The sequence below is a fragment of the Panthera onca genome, chromosome B1, assembly GCF_046562875.1.
Source record: "Panthera onca isolate mPanOnc1 chromosome B1, mPanOnc1 haplotype 2, whole genome shotgun sequence".
NCBI lineage: Eukaryota > Metazoa > Chordata > Mammalia > Carnivora > Felidae > Panthera > Panthera onca.
The window spans coordinates 31,011,235-31,029,501 of record NC_138342.1 but is presented as its reverse complement, the minus strand read 5'-3'; the positions used below and the strand labels follow the sequence as shown (position 1 = coordinate 31,029,501).

Sequence of the window (18,267 nt, the reverse complement as noted above, 5' to 3'; positions counted from 1 at the left end):
TGTAGATTAAACTTCCACTTTTTAGTTTAATATTCTAGACCTCAGTCTTGTGTAGCTCAGATTCTCCTTAATTAAAAAGTACAATCAACCATTAAGAGCAGCACAAGAGGAGACAGCATCTGGATGTCCAGGATCAAACCAAATTGTGACTGGCATCATCAATTTCAGTATACTCCTTTTGTTAAAAACTTATTTGTGATTGTAAAACACTTACATGTTATTTATTTTAGCCCCAGATACAGGCTATTATATTTAATTCCTATAAAATCATCCATGCTCACAACTGTGTAATACTAATAAATCTGGAATGCACTCTAACTGATCCTTACTTGGCTAAAAACAGACTTTTTCTTTCTTTCTTTCTTTCTTTCTTAACGATTAATGGAAATAAATCCTGAGGATTTATGCTTTAACAACATTTAAATAATTATGGATGCAATTGGTTATGCTGGGTTTTTGGGAGAATCCTGGCGCAGATACTAATTTGCCGCTTTTTAAAAAAATTTTTTTTAACTTTATTTACTGAGAGAGAAAGAAAAAGAGAACACGTGCATGCACAAGTGGGGGAGGGGCAGGTAGAGAGGGAGAGAGCATCCCAAGCAGGCTGTGCACTGCCAGCACAAAGCCTGATGCGGGCTTCAACTCACAAGCCGTGAGATCATGACCTAAGCAGAAGTCAAAAGCTCAACCCACTGAGCCATCCAGGCGCCCCCTAACTTGCCTCTTATGCTTAATATATTGCATAGTACACCTGTCTTGTGGCTCCTCTATTTGCCTCCAGTCTCTCTCACCTCATCAACTCACCATTCATATTGCTACCAGAATAATTTTCTTAAAAATGGATTTCCTCATACCAACAGTCTGCCTTCTCCTTTAAATATTACCAAATAGCCTTTTACAAGCTCTTACCAATTACAGGACACATCACTAATGCTGATGAGTGACCTTACTGCATAAAAATATCATATATCAACCTAGTTTTGTAATTGTCTTATCAACATTCAAGCTACGTTTTGTAATACTGCATATTCATTGGATGACTTTCTGGCAAGGTACTAAGAATCAACACATGCATAGAAAAATCCCAGTTCTTTATAAGTTAACAATGAATTTGGGAAACAAGGCATAGACACTAGATAAAGTGAAGCAATAATGTGAAATGTCTATGATTTAAAAATCAGCATTTAAGCAATAATTTTCCCAGGAGTTCATTCAGAATGGTTTCCTGCAAGTAGACCTTAAAACTGAACCACAGGGGCACCTGGGTGGCTCAGCCGGTTGAGCGTCCGACTTCAGCTCAGGTCACGATCTCGTGGTCCGTGAGTTCGAGCCCCGCGTCGGGCTCTGGGCTGATGGCTCAGAGCCTGGAGCCTGCTTCCGATTCTGTGTCTCCCTCTCTCTCTGCCCCTCCCCCATTCATGCTCTGTCTCTCTCTGTCTCAAAAATAAATAAAAAGGTGTGTTCCTATTTAAAAAAAAAAAAACTGAAACACAAATGCTTCATTTGGGGGAATATGTGAGGGTAGAGTACAGGAAGAAATCAGCTAGCTGGTATGATGATGCCAAAATATGAAAGCCTAGCAACTCAGATTCTTAAGTTCAGACTTTATTCCAGAGGTGGTGAGGGGTAATTTAGAGGTTTCCAAGTTGAGAAGGCGCAAGCATATGGAAATAGTTTCTTGAATACAAAGCTATCGTCTTTGTACAGAGGACTCCTACAGGAAGTAGCACAGGTCATAGGAACAGGTAAGGGTAAAAGCAGATAAAGAAGAGTAGACAACCTATGACACTGGGGTCAAATGGCTTTCACAGTTCTTATTACATGCAATTATTACTTTCTATTTCTTTGTTTCTCTCCCTCATTAGACACAAAATCCTTGGAGGCAGAATCAATTTATTATTACTTGTTATAATGCTTTCCATTATTGTTACAATATTAATTCCTGGCATATAGTAGGGACTCAACTCTTGTTTTAAAGAACACATTGGGGTGCCTGGGTGGCTCAGTTGGTTAAGGGTCTGTTCTTGACTTCAGCTAAGGTTATGACCTTATGGTTTGTGAGTTTGAGCCCTATGTGGGGCTCTGCACTGACAGGGTGGAACCTGCTTGGGATTCTCTCTCTTTCTCTCCCTCCCTCTCTCTCTGTCCCTCCCCCCTTTGCTTGCTTTCTCTCTCTCAGAATAAACTTTAAACAAATTTATAATGAACACATTAAGAGCGAGAGGTATGATTGCAGGACCCTGGTTCCAGGATCTTTATCACTCCAAACTTAAAGTCTTTAACTTTTGTAGGTCTATAGATTGTGGCTAGATGCATCCCTAGGTGAGGTGCTCAATTCAAAGGAAGAGTCTTGTCATCTACATTTTCTAGAGAAAAGGCATATAAAAAAAAAAAATGGACAGAACCCCTTGATGTCTACACTAGAGGGTAAGACCTTCCTTTTGTTCTGATTAATAGATTCATAAGAATTCTTAAAAGCCACAGGCTCTGATGGAGTTGATACTGTCAAGGGCTGCAATGCTTTTCTCCTTTTCCTCAGCATTTTTCCTGCAGCTCCTTACCTCCCTCAGTGAAACGGCAATAGGTTCCTTAACATGAGTGACAGCTCCTACTATGCATACATAATCATAGTAAACCCTCAGTAAGTAATTAATTGGATGACTGCTTGTATGAATCATAGCAAGTTATGGAAAAACTCCTATTCTGCAATGACAATTTCTAATTAATGTGAACATGAAATATTTATGATTTATAGCAACACAGTCACAAGAAGTGGTCTCAGAATCAGGAGACAGTCTCCACCTAAAATTTAGTTTTCTGTTTCTGTTTCCTTTATGGTCATATGCATTCTGTAACAATTCATACTCTTTGCTATAGGTCTTTTTCTACCCTGAATTCTACTCATCTTCCAAGTTCCAGCTCAAGTGATGACATTTTTCAAGTCATCAAGCTCTTTTGTATACTTAATTTCTCTGAATTTTTAGCACTTATTTTAATTAACCTGGAGCTGCCTCAAGATATCTCTTCTTTTACCATGTTATTTTCAACTGCATTTAACACACTGACTATACATTTACTATCAGTATTGCACAGTACTAGGTGCCAGGTGGGAGGGGTGGGGTGACAATGAGAAAGACATATGCACTTCCTCTAAGGATTCAGTGTGTTGGTATAACGATCCAGAGTAATGTATGATCAATGTCATGAAAAAGAAGATAGAGGTGGTGTAAGTAACAGCAATATAAATTAAGATATATAAAGTGGGGTTTGAGAAGTAACACCAGGTTGGAGGCTACAGCAAGTATTTTTTTTTCCAACACCTTTTTCCTTCTTTCACCTCTTGTGAGAATCTTTTCCCCATTTCCATTCTCCAGCTTCAATAGGTGACCATCTGGACACAGTGATTGGTCTAAAGGCTGAACATGTGACCAAAGCCAAGCCAATCGAAGTCCTTCCCACCCAAGTGTTTTCAAACTCTAGCTGAAGGAGACTGCTTTTTTTTTTTTTTTCTTTCCTAGTTAAAAGTTGTAAAACTGTGAGACCAAAGTAGCCTGTGGCCACATCTACTTCCACCAAAGTCAGAAGTGCTGGTCTGAGATAATTTGGTAGGCGTGTGGAGAGAAGCAAAAAGCAGCAGCACACAGTCCTAATCATGTTCAAGCTCCTGACTGTTACAAACTGAATACCTGTGTCCCCCGAAATCCATGTTAAAATCCTAATCCCTAAATGTGCTGGAGGTAGGGTCTCTGTGAGGTAATCATGAAGTCAAGAAGGTGGAACCCATATTGGGATTAGTGCTCTTCTAAGAAGGGAAAGGGAGACCACAGCCCTCTTTCCCAGCCATGTGAGGACAGAATGAGAAGGCATCCTTCTGCAAGCCAAGATGAGGGCTCTCACTAAAAACTGAATGTGGGGCGCCTGGGTGGCTCAGTCGGTTAAGCGTCCGACTTCGGCTCAGGTCACGATCTCACACTCCGTGAGTTCGAGCCCCGCGTCGGGCTCTGCGCTGACGGCTCAGAGCCTGGAGCCTGCTTCCGATCCTGTGTCTCCCTCTCTCTCTGCCCCTCCCCCGTTCATGCTCTGTCTCCCTCTGTCTCAAAAATAAATAAACGTTAAAAAAAATTAAAAAAAAATAAAAACTGAATGTACTGGCACATTGATCTTGGATTTCCCAGCCTCCAGAACTTTGAGAAATGAATGTTTGTTGGTTTAAACCACCCACGCCTATAGTATTCTGTTGCAGCTGCCCAAACTAAGACACCGATCCTACCTATTTCTGAGGTCAGATCCACCCCTGACTTGCCCCTACACCATTAAATTGCTGGCATTAATACAACTCCAGTTCTGGCTTAAATTAGTTTGAGATAGGCTTCTGTCCCCTGCAGACAAAGTGTGCTGGCTAACCTGGGAAAGTCACAAGTACTGAAGGGAGAACACTGCATTCAAGACCACTCTTGAAGGATGGGTAGGACTCCAAAAGGTGAACAAGAGACAGGAGGATTCACAAACAAAGGCAGAGAGGAGAGAAAGGGCAGGGCTGTGGCCAGAAACAACGCACTTAGGGAGTTTGGTGGGAAATGAAGCTGAAGGCAAAGACTGTTATTATAGCATCTTCAAATCTTGGCCGCAAGGGTGGTTTTTTGGTGGCTTCAAGTTGTGGTAGGCTAAGTAAGGCCCCTCCCCCAGAACATTCAGATTTTAATCCCTAGAACCTGTAACCATTACCTGACATGACAAAGGGGACTTTGCAGGTGTGAATAAACGCAAGAACTTGAAATGGGGAGATTATTTTGGGTTATCTGAGAGGACCCAGTAATCACAAGTGTCCTTATAAGAGGCGGACAGAAAGGTCTGGTGAGAGGAGGAAGTGTGACCATAAAAACAGAGTCAGAGGCAGAGGTGTGACAATGGGAGCAGAGGTCAGAAACAGAGACCTGAAGGTGCTACACTACTAGCTTTGAAGCTGGAAGGGGCCACGAGGCAACAAATACAGGCAGACTCCAGAAGCTGGAAAAGACAAGGAAACAGACTCTCCCCTACAACTTCTAAAAAGAATGCAGACCTTGTCAACACCTTGACTTTAGCCCAGAAAGTCTGAGTTCAGATTTCTGATCTCCAGAACTTTAAGATAATATATTTGTATCGTTATAAGCCACTAAATTTGTAGTAACCTGTTAAGAAAGCAACAGAAAATGAATTCCAATCTTTTATGTTTGTTAGATACTTTCTAACTTCAGATGTCATTGTCAGTAACTACACTGTAAGCTCCTGGATATAAATCCCATGTCACATACTTCTGTGTGTCTTTACACAGAGACTGTTCAGAGCTGGGTCAATTAAATCTCAGGAGTTTGTATAATTCACAGCAGCTGACCCTGTTTGAACTACAGCATTTGATAATCTGGATCTTGAGGACTTACTCTCTTTTTTAAAATATTTATTTTGAGAGACAGAGGATGCATGTGTGTGCCGGGGGGGGGGGGGGGGGGGAGGGCGAGGGAGGGAGGGGGAGAGGGGGAGGGAGAGGGAGGGAGAGGGGGAGGGAGAGGGAGAGGTAGAATGAATCTCAAGCAGGCTGTGTTGTTAGCACAGAACTTGATGTATGGTTCAATCTCACAAACCAGGAGCACATGACCTGAGCTGAAATCAAGAGGCACCTAGCTGACTGAGCCACCCAGGCACCCCATTACTCTCCTTTTGAAAAAGAATTATTCAATACTTGATTATCACAAAGTATTCCTTTTTTTTTTTTTTTTTTTTTTTTTCTCCTTCCACAGCTCCACTTTTTTTGGAAGGTAGAAAAGCTTACAATCAAGTCACAGAAGAGGCTGGACTGGGCTTGAGAGGTAATAACTTGCTTGGATCGGATTTTAATATTCTTGAAATTTGTATTGAGTATTTAATGGCAGGGAGACCTATTTTGAGATTCATTCTACCCTACAGATTCTGCAGTAAACACTCCTGCATATTTTGATAGTATAATTCTTATGGCAGAAATATTGTGCCCAAAACAAATGTATTTTTTTTTAACTCTTGATGATTGAAAGATGGTATTAGAGGACTAGAGTATTTTAAAATATACTATACACATCTAGGGGTGCCTGAGTAGCTCAGTTGGTTAAGTGTCCAACTCCTGGTTTTGGTTTAGGTCACGATCTCACGGTTCATGGGATCAAGCCCTGCATCAGGCTCTGTGCTGACAGCATGGAGTCTGCTTGGGATCCTCTCACCCTCCCCCACTTCCCCTATCTCCGCACCATCCCCCACTCACACTTTCTCTCTGAAGATAAACAAACATTAAAAAAACATATACTATACACATCTAAATGTGATTCGTCTTTAGAACTTAAACGGGAATTAAACATTTTTATGTGTGCATAGAATATAGATGCATCAATGATACAGGGCTAGATCCTGCATATTTTGCTTATTTTATTTCTTATTTAATGAAGTCTCATTTTTCATCTTTTGAACATTTGAAAATGTCTGGTTATATGTTAAGGGTATTTGTTTTCATTTTGTTCTGTTAGGGCAGGGAATTTTAAATGCTACCACCTCACCAGCTTTCAAATATAGACTGAAATACCTGCTTGACATATGGACACGTCCAGATATAAATATATGCAGCCTCCTTGGGCAAAAATCTCCAGAACGCTGAGTTTACTGACTGTACAGCAAAATGACCTATTTAGAGAAAAGGTCAGCTGATTATAAAAAATCAAAATGATGAACAACGCAACTCCAGGATGGGGGAGGATAGAGAAACCTCATTTTACCTAAGGGAGAGAAACGATACAGACCACACATCCACCAAAAGCAAAGCAAACTCTTCTGAAGTTCTGGGAAGATACGAGGTTTATGCCAGCGATTTCACCTTCAGTGAGCCACTCAAATTCTCCATGTCTTCCTATATCATAGGAAGGGGCTGATAAAAAATCATCACCTATCCCATCTGAATTCAGCCAGGCACTAAATTAAAATTGACAGTTATCTGTTAGCTTTGGGAGTGGATAGACAGATTGAAGGAGTCCACAACCTCCCTGGGTCTGTTGGTGTTATTTCCATCAGAAATGAATAGAATGTCCAGTTAACTGCCCTGCTGCCATAGTCTGGAATCTCCATCATAATAACGATCGGATACAACCCTAGCACTCTCTTTAATTGCTATCTTGTTTCAGGAATGCTCAGAAAGTGGTTGTTCGTCATCTCACAGTGTACAGGAACTCAGTAAACATTCAGGAATAAAAGCAATTTTTAATTAATTCCGATGATCATCCAAAGCCCTACTGGTAAAATCATTTCTTCTTTTTTTATTTTAAATAATTTAGGGCCCATTCCAGCCTATCATTCAAGGGTCTCAAATATTTTATCTTCACACACCTTGGCACACCTCTGATTTTTTTCCTCTGCTGTATTCTTCCTGAATATTCTCCCCTCCTCCTTCCCTCTCTGCTTTTTCCTCTTTTCCCCTTCTTTCCCACCCCTGATGCCATGCCACCCCCACCACGTACATGTACGTACACACACACACACACACACACACACACACACACACACTCATTCTACTTCCGTTCTGAATTATCAAACCAACAACTAGCATTAGTGTGTCCACTACACCAGGCACAGTGCTAAGTGATTTCCATACATTATCTCATTAAACCTCACAGGAACTTTAAGTCAAATGCTATTTTCAGCCCGGTTCAGTGATGAGGAAACCAATGCTCGGGAAGGTTGAGGAGGAAGACGCACTGCCACAAAGTGGCGGAGCCCAGATACCAGACCTAGTGCTTTCGGATTCCAGAACCTGAAGCCACACAATTCTCTGTCATGGTTAACATCTTGAAATTTTCACAACCCGCGCTGCCTCAGCCTCCAAACCAGACTGGAGAAGGGAAAGAAGCAGACAGCTCCAGCCATGCAGGATTTCTCTAATGAATGAATCCACGAATGAGACTCTTGGTCACCTTGGGGATCTGCTATGAAACATGTGGCTTATGTGTTCTCCTTTGTGGACTGTTCCGTTTTCTGGCCTCAGGTATAGGTCTAGTAGATACAAAACGCCCTGGGATCCTAGTAGCTGTGAAAGCTGCACCATGTAGCCCCTGGTTGTCCCTGATGGGGGTCACATCACAGCTGCTGCTGCTGGGCTGCCAGAGGCCCTAGGCGACACTCACTCAGGCCTCTAATGTTGACGGCCATCACTCTCATGGCTGCTACTGCCCTCACCGAGGCCGACGTGGTAGTGTTGATGGTCCTTGCCCCATCAACTTTATCATGGGCTCCTGAATGACTTCCCTGGTTTCTACTCTCAAAGAATTTTCAACAGGGTTCCTCAGGGCTTTAGTTCAAACACATGGCAGGGATCCACCTGGAGATATACCGAGAAGCAAAGCAGCCTGGGACGCTTTCCAGCACCCAGAGACTAAGACGGACCCCACCCTCTGCCACCTCACAGAGGACTTCCGATCTGCCCAGGTCACATGTGAGGAGGTGGCTTCTTCTTTTAAGAGTCTTATTCCCATGGTTTAGGGCACTCTGTCACCTGCTAACTCAAAAGATCCAGTAACTGTGTCTCTTATCCCCTTCTCTTTTAATTCCTAGAAGCCAGAGTAGGCAGGGGATGAAAGTTAGGTTCCACGTCTTTTTACTCTAATAGGATGCTGAAGGAACTGCCGAATGAAAAACAAACAAGTACAGATCAGATTTGTAACAAATGTGCCTTGAAATTTTCTTACACTCACTTTTAAAAATAACCCGAGTCAATAATAAATGTACTCCCCCCCCAAATAGACAGTAATCCTTATCTTTTATGGATAAAGTTGGTTTCTGGAGCTAAGCCTAGAAATTATGCTAAAAGAACATGGTGGCCCCATGTGATCTGGCCTCCCTAAGTTCCCTCCAAAGACTGATGTTCAACAGAGATGCACTAAGCACAGCTTACTGGTTGCTTATAGATGGCATCTGTCCTGGTTGGTTGGTACCTACCAATATGGGGTACACACTTTTGTGAAAACTGCACTGCCTCCATCTATTCCCCACCACACTGATCTTGCTGCTCCTTGGGTCTCCAAAGGCATGCCTTGCCACAGGACCTTTGCACTTACTGCTTCCTCCTTCTACTTACTGCTTCCTCCTTCCACTTACTGCTTCCTCCTTCCACTTCTTGGCAGAAGTGCTTGGCTCCCTTCCACCATTCATGTTTCCCTTCAAATATTATCTCTTCAGACAGACTTTCTCTGACCACTCATTACTGGGAGACAGTCCCTGCCCAAATGCTTCCTCTTTATCTCACTCTACTTTTCCTCATAATACATACCATCACCTCCATAAACTTTACAAACAAATGTATTTGCCTTTTTATGTCATGGTCCCTCCATCTAAATGTGACAACCACAAGGGGTAGGGGTAATGTGTAGTTATTTAGCATTGCTAAATTCTATCCTCAAGGCTTAGAAGGGTGGCTTGTATGCAGAAAGCCATCAACAAACACTTGTTAAATGACTATTGTGACTCTGATTAAAAATGGGGTCTGAGAGTAAAAGGAAGAAGGCATGCCGATTCTTGTGGCTCTAAACTTCCTTCTGGTGATAATTCTATGAAAGCACTTTTTAAAACGTTTATAATAGTGCTGGCTTTGGCACCACATATACTAAAATTGGAATGATACAGAGAAGATTAGCATGGCCCCTGCACAAGGATGACATGCAAATTCGTGAAGCGTTCCATATTTTTGAGAAACTTAACAGAAGACCCTGGGGGAGGGGAAGAAAAAAAAAGGTTAGAGAAGGAGGGAGCCAAAAAAAATAAGAGGCTCTTAAAAACTGAGAATAAACTGAGGGTTGATGGAGGTGGGGTGGAGGGGAAAGCGGGCGATGGGCATTGAGGAGGGCACCTGTTAGGATGAGCACTGGGTGTTGTATGGAAACCAATTTGACAATAAATCTCATATTAAAAAAAATAAAACGTTTATAATAGCTATGGCCTCGTAAGATGTCAACCTTGATAGGCAGCTGGAAATAAACATTCTGGCTTAATACAAACAGAATATAAATGCTTCCTAATTGTGTCATCATGGGACACATCTTCCTTCTCCTACTGAGTGGGCAACAAAGGTACCATGGTGGATGAGTTGTTTTTGTTTTTTTTTTTTTGAATGACTGCCAGCTAGTTGAGCCAGGCTTGATGTCACTTCTTTACCCGCTGAGGTGTCAGCAACTCCCAGGTAAACAGATAATGGAGCTAATAATGGTAACAATCCTAGTTAACATTCAATGAAAGCTTATGAGGTTCCAGGCATGTGATAAGCATTTCACAAGCTTTACCTCATTTGAGCCTCATAAAAATCCCAGCATATTTTCAATTTTAGAGATAGGCAAATCTAGGATTAGAGGAACGGACTGCTTTAAGGTCACGGAGTCGGAAAACGGCAGTCAGAAAATGGCACACCGCAAGTGCTCCAACCCAAGTGTTTCCGACTCCCGATTCCGACCCCTTACCCTCTATTACTAGCCCCGGTAAGCGTTGTGTGCTGTACGTGTACACACAATGCATTCCACCACAAAATTCAGGGTAGAGAGCCAATCCCTTCCACCCAGGAGTTCACACACAACCATCTGACCCCAAAGCCCAATGATTTTATCATCCTAAAGTCTCATCTGTTGGCCTAAGGAAGGGGCCCTTTCTGCGTATTTCATCCTGCTCATGCTCCCCATCTTCCTACTGAAACTTTGGTCAGAGTTCCTAAATCCCGCCCATGTCGTCCACTGACTTGTGCCCTTTGTTTTACTTTCCACATTCAAATCAACAGGGCACATTCATGCAGTAGGTTCAGAAGGAGAACAGGCACTATTATCCCTCTTCTTCAGGAGATGGAATGGACATGGTCACCGAGTCAGGAAAAAGGGCTATTAGACCCCACACTCCCTCTCCTTGCACAGAAATAAAACAAGACGGAATTGCTGGGGAGTTTCAAAGAAGTGGGATAATGTAATACTGGAGCTGGAAGATGTCCCAGAAGGTCCTGTTTCTCAGCCACTTCATTCTGCAGATGAGGCAAGTGTCCCAGAGAGGATGCCCAAGGTCACAGAGCTATACCGTCCAAACCAGACATTTCAGTCCCTGTTCTGCCCCCCACCCCTTACCACCTCGCAATGTCTCCAGGACAAGAACATTCTCCCATATGCGCACACAAGGCCATCAGAAGGCGAGGAGAAGGTCTCTGGTGAAAACACAGCTCTCCAACTTCTAAAGGGCTGTTACGCAAGCCTGATGGCACATGATTTAAATGGAACATAAAATGAAATTTGCCATAAAAAGGATGTTTCAGAAAGCGGCAAGGTGCCTAACTGGTCCTCAAAGACACAATGTCGCTAGCCCATACCACTGGCACTATTGCCTTCTCACTGTTCTTGTGAGAAATGCACGGGCACGTAAAGCTGCACGGCCACAGTCCGGGTTCACGACGGACCTCTCTTTACCTCACCCCCAGTCCCTGATCTCCCGGTGGGAAGGCACCCGTCTCCCCCCACTTCCTCCTCAGTGGCTACAGCAGGAGATGGGGAGCTATATGCGTGGAATGTGGCTTACTGGGAACTTGGGCCTCAGGGCTTGGGGACGCTAGGGCTGGGCCTCCATGGCCAGCCCAGTGGGCACCTAGCTGGCCTGTGGGTGAGGCCCTATCAGCCCTGGGGTGAAGGAGTAGGGGAGCCATACAGGCATGAGGAGTTTGGGTATAGTGATGGAGGGTTACTTCACGGAGGAGGGACTGGAGACAACAGGGACAGAACCACCACAGGAGGTATGGGATTTGGGAACCAAAGGTGGTCCTGGCAACAGCCGGACCTGCAGAAACACCCAGCATGGCCGGGGCATGAGGAAGACTGCCCCCACCTCACTGCCCTCTCCACTTCCATTTCTCTTCAGGGGTCTTTAAATTCAACAAGCATTTCTTGAGTACATACTATGTGAGCACTACTGTTAACACAGTCACTTAAGAGTCAGTTTCTAACTCATGTATTTGAAAGAGTTTTTGTTTTTTTTTTTTTTTTTTTTTTTTTAAAAAGGATGATTCTTTGTTTCTGCATCGGGCTCACTGTTTATATACTACAACAGAATTTAATGCTCAGAACTCCAGAAAAGAGACAATGGAGGGGTTTTGTTTCTGTAGAAAGGAAGACCGGGCGGCAATGCAAGCTGGTGCAGCCACTCTGGAAAACAGTATGAAGGTTCCTCATAAAACTAAAAACAGAACTACCCTACGACCCAGCAATTGCACTACTAGGTATTTATCCAAGGGATACAGGTGTGCTGTTTTGAAGGGATACATGCACCCCCATGTTTATAGCAGCACTATTGACAATAGCCAAAATATGGAAAGAGCCCAAATGTCCCTCGATGGATGAATGGATAAAGAAGATGTGGTATGCATGTATATATATATATGTATATATATATATATATACACACACATATACATATATATACATATATATACACACACATATACATATATATGTATATGTATACACACACACACACACACACACACACACACACACACACACACACAATGGAGTATTACTCGGCAATCAAAAAGAATGAAATCTTGCCATTTGCAACTATGTGGATGGAACTGGAGGGTATTATGCTAAGTGAAATTAGTCAGAGAAAGACAATCATAGGACTTCACTCACATGAGGACTTTAAGAGACAAAACAGATGAACATAAGGGAAGGGAAAAGAAAATAATATAAAAACAGGGAGGGGGACAAAACAGAAGAGACTCATAAATATGGAGAACAAACTGAGGGTTGCTGGAGGGGTTGTGGGAGGGGGGATGGGCCAAATGGGTAAGGGGCACAAAGGAATCTACTCCTGAAATCATTGTTGCACTATATGCTAACTAATTTGGATGTGAATTTAAAAAAATAAAAAATAAAACAAGTTAAAAAAAAAGGAAGGAAGATGGGGACTCATGGTTCTAGAAACCGCCTCAGGTCACAGCGCTGGTAGATAGTGGGCAGTACTGAATCGAGAACTCTGGGGTTATGATTCCTGGATGCCCGGACTCACATGAAACTCACAACCTACCAGTTTGCATGGCCATCCCCCTGGCAGACGCAGGTGCTGGCAGAGAGAAATCTGCATACCCATGTGAGGTCAGCTTATACACCCACCTGCTTACATACCCGCTGGGGCTGCCCCCCAGAGCAGAGGTCTGCTTTGATACTGCTCATGGGATTTGCAAAAGTGAAACCTGTTTTTTCCTCCCTGACAAGGTTGACACAGACTAATTTCTGAAAGGATAAAAAGAAGGAAAAACAAAACATTACACAGCAAGTACTGAATCCAAAAAAAAAAAAAGAGTTTCAAATAGATTTTTACAATCTCAGTAAAAGAATGAAAGCACTTGGCTAAGCCCTAAATTTTGTTTTCTTCAGATAATCCTATGGGGCACATAAAGGGTGGCAGGCTCCTAGCCTTCCTCCACCAAGCACTCTGGCTCCCCTGTCCCGAGAGGGACCAGATTAAATAGCTAGCCCTTTTCTAGTATAACCCAACTCCAAACTTGAGAAACAAAACTATTTTGGTTTCAAGACTTCTAGATTCTGGAGCCTTCTCCTTCATTTCATTCTAGTCTGAAATCTGCAGAGCAGAATCAACAAAGAAATGAATGATAAGCACTCTCCAGATTGAAGTTAGCATCCGCCTGTCCCTGGACCTTGCACTGACTCAGTCAAGAGACCCATCTCCTCCCTCCCCTTCCCATCTCCTCTCTCCCCTCCTCCACCCCAAACATCAACACACAGGAATATCTAGATCATTTGCTTAGTATAACGGGGGCTTACAATGACCATTACACGCATACAATAAGAATTATCAGCTGATGTGGGGCCCCTGGGTGGCTCAGTGATTTAAGTGTCTGACTCTGGCTCGGGTCACGATCTCATGGTTCATGGGTCTGAGCCCCATGTATGGCTCTGTGCTGACAGCTCAGAGCCTGGAGCCTGCTTTGGATTCTGTGTCTCCCTCTCTCTCTCTGCCCCTCCCACCACTCTCATTCTCTCTCTCTCAAAAATAAAAAAATAAACATTAAAAAAAAATTTTTTTAAGAATTATCAACTGACGTAACCATGGGGTCATTCTACCATAATGGCCACACAGAATGAAATAGTTTTCAAACATATGTTAGGTCTGTATTGAAATCCTCCCTAAAGAGGGATGTTCCTTTTTGTGAAGAGTGGTCCTTCTCACATGAATGTGGGCACCAAATACGCTTTGAACATTGTAGCAAACTGCGCATCAAGGTCTAAAAGATTAACAGAGGTTAGAAAAAAGACAAGACTTTATGTAGATTAAAGCAACATTAAAAGGATTCTTTATGTGTGAAAGAAATTATGGTTTTTAGTTTAAGATTATAGCACACCCTACATTAAAAGGTGGAAGTGCTATCTTTTTATTCTTTCTGAATGTCATTTTATTGAAATCTGCTTGTTATCCATGGCTTTAAAAAGAGAGTTGGGGCTAATTTTTAAAAGCAGGTTTTAAGTAGATCTGCTCTATTATTTAGAGATGGAACTTAGTAATTTAATACCTTGTAATTTGGGCTGAATTCATATTTATGTGTTAAAACCATCATTTAAAAACGGTGTTTTTATGTAGTTGCCTCTAGCTAAAAGCATACGTGATTACATGGGTGGCATACTGGGAAAAGGGACCATTTCATGCTGCAATTTACAAAAAAGTAAGTTACTCAAGCAACTGTCATTCCTTTGAAACCTTTATCCCTCGTTCTTTTCTCTAATCTCCTAGGGCTTTTAGCAAATTCGGATCTAGAACTTTTGAGTCCTTGATATCTTTCAGGCATTGTGTTAGGTGCTTGCGTATTTCACTTCTTTCCCACAATGATCTTGCCAGGTAGTTATTGTGACCAACCTTCAGAAGGGAGAATGAAGTCTGAGGAAACTAAATACACAAATTTACAACAAATCTTGGGATTCAAAACCAACTGTAACCTCCAAGTTCTTTCATCTTACCCAGTACGTACTATAATGCATTTATTTTATTTTACTAATTTCTCTATTGCTGCAAAACATATCAAAATCACTGGCTTAAGACAACATTCATCTTCCCCTCACATCTGCAATTTCGGCAGGGTTCAGCAAGGAAGGCTGCCGTTTGCCTCACATGGCTTCAGCTGAACTGGGAAAGCTCAGTGCCTGTGGGCGGAGATGCACTTTCAAGGGGGCGCATTTTCCTTGACCGCAAGGTGGCTGATTTCCAGAAGCCTGGGCCCAGAAACTGGTGCGGTGCCATTTGTTCCATATTCTATTGGCCAAAACCAGTTGGGAGAGCCCAGATTCAAGGAGAAAAGTCATAGATTCTACCTCTCAGTGGGATGCATGCCAAAAAAAAAAAAATTGGGGGCCGTGTAACAAAACCCCCACACCTTCTAAGACTTCAGGTTCAATGGTGATTTTGTTAAATTGTGAGACTCCTCTTTTATGAATGCTTTCATCCTGCATGACTTTGCAGATGAATGCCCCCAAAGGCAACTCCTCCAAGGTGGGAAGGTCTGGGTCTTTTCCCTTTTTTTTTTTTTTTTTTTTTTTTTTACATATTCTCTCTATGTAGATTATTCAGGCTTCTGAATAGGGACCCTAGGCTTAAAAGGGAACTTTAATTTTCACATCTTCTTTTTAGTGTTCTCAGATTTTCTTTTTTCCTTTAATATGTAATATCTTTGATTAACTCTGTTGCTTTTTAATCACTGACCTCAGTAGTTTCTGAATTCTATTTTAATTCCAGAATTTTCTAGAACACTGTCAACCGAGCACGGTCTTCTGCTTGAAGATACACCCTTTGCTTAGCAACTAACGAGCATGCAGGTCCTACCACATGCAAGTAGGTTTTCAGTCTCTTTTACAGCTAACACATTTTTCCTCCTTTAAAAAGTGGTGATTTTACCAGTTCTGTCACTTGGGCAAGAACATTTCTCACCGGTTATTTCTTGGGCATTTTTTTTTCCTATTTCACTCTGGCTTGTTCTCCTTGCTTTGGCCAAATGAACCAAAACTAAACCCTTCTGTTTGTTGCTTACCCCTTCCCCACTCAGGGTTCACAGTTGCAAATTCACTGCACAAAGAAGGATACACCCCATTTCTTACCCACAGGAGACATTACTAATCAATCCCTGAGCATGGGATGTGGCCCCAACGCATTTGTGGCTGCAAAACATTTCAGTCAACCACTAATGATTATAGCAATGAGAATAGCTTGCCTTCCAGGGTATATACTATTCTGTGTCTCTGTAATGCTTCGTCATCTTCAACTAGGCCAATCAAGTCTTTCTAATCTCTCAGTGCTCTGAATTCCTTGTTTGTATTGAATAAGGCTTCCTGCTGCCCAGCCCCAGCATGTACTCTGTGAAATATCCAGAACCACACTTCCTGCCACCTGCAGTGCTGTCTATTCTCAGCCAGGAAATGTTTCCTATTACTTTCCTAGTTCCTGTTTTCCCAACTCTCCTGAGACTCAGGGTCAGATCACTCAGACAGCAGCTGCGGCCCTGGCCTTGGATTTCAGTCCTGACAGCAGCCGGCACCTTTCTCAGGACCTGGGTCCCACCTAAAGATGAGGGGCTGGGATCCTGCCTTGATTTTGCCAGATGCTTCTTACTATCCCCTCTGTCTTCCCCAGAATCCCTATCTTGTGCCCGAACCCCTCCAATTATTATCCGAGTAAACTCTGAAGTTATTCTGACACTCAAGGAAATGAAACAAATTTCAACATATATGTGCTCACTACGCCTCTTTGGTAACAAATGCTTTCTCTTCAAAAACAGTGCCTTTCTCTTGGATCTAGACTTACTCTCATCACCTACAACTGACCCAGTTCCCCACTGGCCACTCCTCTACAGCAGAGAGGTCCATTTCTTAGATTTGACACATCCTGGTCTTTCCCTTTTGACTAAATTTGATGAGCTCATGCCTGACTGCGATATCAGACACCACGGGTTGATCCCAATTTTTCCAAGTGCCCTTTGTGTGAAATACCTCACAAGCATGGTGTTTTGTTTGTTTATTTGGGTGGGGGGAGAGAGAGAGAGAGAGTGTGTGTGTAAGGGGGAGGGACAGAGAGACAGAGACAGAGACAGAGAGAGAGAGAGAGAGAGAGAGAGAGAGAGAGAATGCCAAGCAGGCTCCATGCCATCAGCACAGAGCCCGACAAGTAGCTTGAACCCATGAACCATGAGATCATGACCTGAGCTGAAACCAAGAGTCGAGTCGGACACTTAACCTACTGAGCCATCAGGGCGCCCTAAGCACAGTATACTTTTGGTAGTTATGCCTGTATTGCCTCCTAGCTGCAGGAGTCTCAAGAATGAAGACACTATGTATCTCTTACTTCCTCTGTAACTCTCCACACCAACCAGTTAGGAGTTTGGCTGTACACAATGGGTATCTAATAAATACTGCAGGTGACACTTAGAATAAACTCTGAAGGAAATCTATTCAGTGGCAAGAATCTGACACTATCCATAATGGATCAGATTAAACTTTATGAAAGATAGCTTTTTAATTTTGTGGTTTCATTTCTGAGTTAGATTCTGTAATCACTCTTGGAATAAGACACCTGACATCTGGGCTTTGCTCTTTGTTTTGATTGTACTCATGTCAAAGCCTAGCAAATATTTTGGATTGAAAATGAGATTTCAAGGAAGCATTTCATTAGAAGTGGGTATTATTCTCTTAGAAACTACAGCTTTGGATGCCATTCAATCTCTTTATTAACTTTCTATCACGTATCCTTTTCCTAATTATACATTAGCCTACTTACTTTAATTTGCAGAAGGAATCCTGTTTGATTTCAGTAAAAAATATGAAAGATAAAGCTTTGAAACAGCAACAGGAAGGAATCGGTCTTTAAGTTAGTAGCACCAGACTTTCTTTTAGATTGTCCATAACTCAGCATATACATATACTTTTGAACCACCTCCTAGGGGTTTTACATTGATTTAAATCACATGACCAGTAAGGGCAAAACATGTAAGAATTTTTTTGAGTTGCAAAGAACTCTAAGCCTTTATCAAACCCAATTACCCTGTAGATGAATTCCTGTCACACTACAGGAACTGTATCATTTGCCATTTTAAAAGGTGTTTGTGAGTTTGTTTGTTTGTTTTTTTTTTTTTTTTTTGGTTGTCTATTGCTGCCTATCAATCTACCCCAAAATGTAGTGGTTTCTAGAGAGATGAAGTGACTTACC

At 42.3% G+C, this 18,267-nt stretch overlaps 1 protein-coding gene and 1 non-coding gene across 2 annotated transcripts in view; one reads left to right on the top strand and one right to left on the bottom strand.

Annotated features, from left to right (window-relative positions):
- Positions 1 to 18,267, bottom strand: part of NWD2 (NACHT and WD repeat domain containing 2) — a 185,696-nt gene that overhangs the window by 153,721 nt on the left and 13,708 nt on the right. The gene's annotated exons all lie outside the window — the stretch shown is intronic.
- LOC132693387 (U6 spliceosomal RNA) lies at positions 9,626 to 9,732 on the top strand. Its single transcript, XR_009616773.2, has one exon. It is a non-coding gene; the product is annotated as a U6 spliceosomal RNA (small nuclear RNA).